We start from the raw sequence: 6,000 nt of genomic DNA on the forward strand, positions 1-6,000 counted from the left end.
GCGATCCGATGAAACTAGCTACCTATTGGGTGTCAATAGGCTGTGTGATCACCAGTATTGAGTCAGTCTAGTATGTTCGCATTGAGGAAATGACTTGACACAGCTGTAAGCTGTTGATGAATATGAAATTTACGATTGGGTTATGATTTAGATACGCAGAGTGAACTCGGCTACGGTGTAGCCTGGAAGTCCCCGTATCTAGTGGCTGGGCCACCAGCGAGTTGGACTCGCAATTGATATTTACGATGTTGGATTGAATGTTATATGATTATTCGAGAGATGAGTCGCATGCTAGGATATTAGTTTCACACGGATCAAATACATGTTATATGTTTTATAACATTGTTTTCTTAAAATGCGATGTTGTGTCTTTAACGTAATACTGTTAGTAAATGCAAACTCACTCAGTATTCCCCAAATACTGACCCCTCACTTTGATGTTTGCAGGTAGTGGAAGTCGGATCAGACAGATCATCTCCTTTGTGTCAACAGCCCTTTTGGCTCACACAAAGTATAAGTTTTATAGAGCTGCAGTAGTCAATAGGTGTCAGTATAAAGTTTATGATTCGATTTCAAACGGTATTTGAAAAGTAAACTCTAACAAAATTTTATAAATAAGTCATTTATAAAGGTGATGTTTTATCCGTTTGAATTGAGTACCAATTGCCTTGAGAGGAATTGGTTATGTTTGTGATCAGAAACAGGGCGGTGCTGGATATGAGATATCGCTCGGTAAGACCCTGGTTTCTAAGGAATTGTGCTGCAAACGTTTTCAGGAAAGGGATACAATATTTCAATATTTGAATTATATTATTTAAAAAAGATGTCTGAAAACGTTTTATATATAGTAATATGTTTTAATTCGCGAAAAATTAATAACGGTTTTAGGCTTGCTACGGGTTTTGGAGCTACCACTCCCATTCCCTAGCGCCGGTCTCGGCTCAATAATTTGGGTCGTGACAATTGTGGTATCAGAGCAGTTGGTCCAGTTACCTCTGCTAATATATGTTTTGTCAGTTAAGTGATCTAGGAACTACTGCAGCTATAGAGTTGAGTTCTGTCTGATCCAAGTAGTTTGCATTGTTGTTAAGCGATAAGTATAATTGATTGATTTGTGAAATACTTATGTGTTTCTTGTGACACGTATATACGAGGTATACACGCATATATTGTTTTGATGAGACATGCATATGAGATATGTTTTTTTTAAATGAAGTTTCTAGGAGAGGTGTTGCCTCCTATGACTAGAGTATAATTGTTGTGAATGTGATTTGATGATATGTATGTATGTGTGTTTAGCATCTTATAACGTAAGAGATGCTATTGAATTCGATCGATCGAAACTTTGGGAAGAGTATGAAGAAGGAATGTAAAGTGGCAGAAGTTGAAGAACTTTCTGGATACAGAGTTTGAAGGTCTAGAGAACTTACAAAACTCGAAGTTATAAATTTTTTTTAAAAGTTATTTGTTTAACAATTTTGAAAGCATAATTGTGCCTAGACCCGATATAGAAATGTATGATTGCCACGACATTGATAGAAGTGCATCACTACATACATTATTAATGAAAGAATAATCAATGAAGACATGCATTAATAGTACATGCATCATATGCATTACGCTCAGACCAAAAGGTGAGCTGTGGCAACTCTTTGGGGATGAGAGACGTCATCACCCTAGTGCACAATTCTGCTAAAGTTTCAATGGAATTTTTGATTTAAATCTCGAAATGAGATGTTTTATTTGAGAAAGTTTCCAAAGAGTTTTGTTTTTATGTAAGTATACCTAGACCATAACTCTGTGAAGGAAATGAAGTGCTCGCGAGCAAGTTGCGATCAAGGCTACGAGAAGATCGAATAAGTATAATTGCGAGAACATAGAAGTTATGCTTCTAGGACATGAACTTAGCCTTGATTAAACAGAATAATATATGAATAGAATAATATGTGTGCCCAGATAATGAAGCATATCTGATTAATGACGTATAACACATGTATGTTATACGTAGACATTCTAATGTTTGATTAAGTCCATGTGAGTGGAATGCTCGCAAGACTTAAGATGCGATGCGTAATCAAGAAAATCTAGGGGACACTGATTTTCTTGAATCCGGTCAATATAGATGCTTATAGCTACGATAGTAATATGCGTTTAACATATACAACGCGAGTATATGTTTTGGCAATTGGCTAGTCTATGATGAGTCAGAACACTCAGAAGACTTCCAATAAGAGACGTAACCCTAGAAAGTTTAAAGGAAGGAGACGTCTCTAGAGTCCAACGTACGCGGGCATCGAATAGACGTGAAGATTAGTAAGGATTATATTTTAAGGAATTTATCAGTATTCCTTTATATAATCGCTATACTATGAACAAAGAACTGCACGATCGCGTGCTGCTGCACAACAAGTAAATGAGGCGCGGGAAGAAGATCGAGGTAACAAAAGTGAATGCACCCTAATCCAATTGGCTAGTAGAGGCCAAGAACGAGATAAAAGTCAACGAGAACTTAGTAAAGTAAAGTGAGAATATATAGGCATTGGAAATGACGTAATAACCCGACATCATTATGGATTAGTTAGCTGTAAAAGCAACTGATATAAGTAATTATATGTCAATAAAAGGATGATGAGTACAGAGATAGTATCAACGTAAAGAAAGAGACACCTATAAAGGTTTGATAATGGTATGGATAAGTTAAAGCTAAAGAAGTTTAGCGGATCAAGTGGCATGCCAAAACCTTTAGAAAAAGTAAAGTAAGATGTTGTATACATCGAGCGGATGACGGACAAACAGTAATGTCAATAAAGATGTCGATGAAAGGTTCAACCTATAATTAGTTCCGACATGCAATTGGAGCGGTGAAAGACCAAATAACATGAACTAAGTTTGTGACCCGATTTGGGAAATTCTTTCTACCATTAATTCCGATAAGGAATAATCGGGAAGAATCAAGGTTATTAGACCAGAAGATATGATGTAAATGAACAGTTGAAGTATACGATAAGAAAGATCGAGACATAAATAACAAGAACTGCAATCGGTGGATTAAGAGTTGAAACTTCCACCTTAAAGATTCGATTATGAAACGAATTAGTAAAGCGTAAAGGTGTAAAGGATTAAAAGGTGTCAGACAAGATCAAACTTATTTGATACATTCCCAGGAGCGGATTCTCAGGAAAAGGACTTCGGAGAGGAAGAATTATCAGACGAATCTGATATTGAAGAGTACTGGAATGAACATTTCTGATTCAGTGTACGGAAATATCACAGTCTGAGGAAGAATGCAGAGATAGCTCTGAATCATGTAAGGAGGTAAATGCGCTCCTCCTCACAAGAAATGCTACCGGTAGGTCCACTAACTTCCGGCGTACGGTCAAGGGATTACCAAAGGTACATGACGTACATGATAAAGTATAAAGACGCAAAAGAAGGTTATGAATGATAAGAAATCAGTTAAAGTAAGCAGAGTCAAGGAAAGTACGGATAACCGCGTATATCGCAAGAAACTTGATAAGAGTTATTGAGGAATGAAAAAGAGAAAGTCACGTAAAAAGATGACGAGAAGATCAAATGAATTGAATTCTATGTAGTCGTTAACGCATAGAAACAAAAAGGGATAAAGATGATAGAGTCATATGAATGGATCCACTGACAGTTAAGATGTCAGTAAAGGGTACAGTATGACGATATATAAGTAATCGAGAATGTACTACGTCGATATTGCAGGCAAAAGAAGCTGCGACCATTACTAATTGGTAATTGACGTTCAGAATGCCGAAACAAGAAATATCAGAAATACGAAATGCGATAGAGGTGACATCAGCATATGATCGGCTTACAGGCGACCATGATGACAGTACGAATACGATAAGACGATACGTATACGATTAAGAACGCACTACGTCGGGAAAGTTCGAATAAAGAAGGCCATAACTCTCAATTAATGATCGATGTTGTGGATATGAAAAGCAAGTAGTACATGACGTACGAGATGCGCTGAGGAGGAAAGCAAAGACTGCACTAGAAAATGATAAAGAAACACGATAAGAACGTGAATTAGGAACACAATAAGAGTACCATAGGATCATAGCATTTAGACTATTGATCCTATTGATTAACTAAGGACAAGAAGTCAAAGAAAGTAACGAAGAAGTATACCTACGATATGGACAGAAGTAGAAATTAACAAGTTGGAAATGAATACACAGTGTACATTGAACAAATCAGGAGTAGGACTTCAACGCGGCGACAATTGTTGTCCCACTATTATGAAGATCGTGTAAGTAACAGTTACGCTCAAATCAAGAAGATTCGCAAAAAGATTGGATATCTCTTTCTTATGGGATATCAAGCAGTAATGTACAAGTATCTGTAGTATAAAGAAACATCACGTAAGACTAACAATCTTTAAAAGATGTTAGCGATGATCGTAAAGTAAAATAGAGGACGGGATAACAAAGACAGTTATCCAATAACGTAACGAATGAAAGATGAAATAGATTAAGGTAAAATACGAAGAGATAAGAAATTTCAACGTAAGTCAACGAAGATACGACAAAGGAACCAATACATAAGGTACAAAAACGTAAAAGAAGAAGATCGAGTAAGTCCCTGCAGGGAAAGCAAAGATATTATAAGGATGCATCATGAGAAACATCTCATTGATAACCATTGATAAACTACGATGGAAAAGGATGAAATTGCATAAGGTAAGAATACAAGACCTACGGGGAAAATAGAAAGTGGGATTAAGTTCCCAACCCCACAATAAATATCAACTAAATAATGGTAAGAGTAATGCGAAAGAGACTACATAAGGAATTAAGAACGAAGAGTCGTAAATGCAAATTAATGAGTTGTCTACATCAGTCAGCGACAAATAAGAGATGCGAGCGAATAGGTTGTCTGCATCAATCGATAACGAATGAAGAAATTGAGCGACGAGTGTTATCACCTTTAGTGAAAAGACATCATTAAGATAAACTACCATTGGACTTCAGTCATAAACTGAAAGTTCAATTACAAGGACAAGAGCCTATGGTATTGCATGTTAAACAAAGAACAGATGAAAGAGTCATGTATATAAGATCAAAGCGAAAAGATTAAAGATGAGGGATCACGAGACAGCAAAATACATCTGACATCACGATAGAAGAAGGTAGTAACATGAAGGTCGTCAATGACGGTTAACATTAATCTACAAGGAGTACAGAAATGGAGTGATGAATGAAGTTCAAAAGGCTAAGGATTTAAGTCAAGTCAAAGAGTTATATGAAAATTCGAGGACGAATTTTTATAAGGGGGGAAGAATGTAATACCCCAAAATATTAAATTATCTAATTGGACCACGTGTCCAGTCTAGATTTGCCAGAGTGGCAAAATCGGAAAGTTTTCCGATGAATAAGTTTTGGTAGGTCGGCTTTGAAAAGGATTATATGCGAGGAATTTAATAATATAGTTCAAGTCTAAAGTTAGAATTAGAATTAAAAGGAAAAGTGTCAAGAAAATTTCAAAATAAAGTACAGGGACCAAAGTGGTAATTTAGCCACTTTGTGTCGAAAATGGAAATTTGTAGATTTGACGGGAAAATGTTAATATTAAGTTTTGTATTATTTATCGGATATAAATAATACGTAAAAGTAATAATTTAAGAATTTATCGATTTAGTTATGGACTAAATCGTAAGAAAGGAAAGTTTAAAAGATAAATAATAACAAACAAAAAGAACAAGGATTAAAGTGGCACTTTAGCCAAGATATATATAAGAAAGAAATTGAATCAGAGAAGGGAAGAGAGACTTCCAGAGAGAGCGAGAGTTATATCGCCGATTACGTCGTTTCGCCGCCGTTTCGCCGTTCGACGTCCGATTCAAGTGATTCAAGCGGCAATCTCTTCAGAATCGAATTCTCTATCGATATCAAACATCGTTTTAAGGTAATAATCTGAGAATTTGGTGGAAAATTCGAATATATAGCCGTTTTGGTTATAATTAGGAAT

Source organism: Mercurialis annua, linkage group LG5 (genome assembly GCF_937616625.2).
Source record: "Mercurialis annua linkage group LG5, ddMerAnnu1.2, whole genome shotgun sequence".
NCBI lineage: Eukaryota > Viridiplantae > Streptophyta > Magnoliopsida > Malpighiales > Euphorbiaceae > Mercurialis > Mercurialis annua.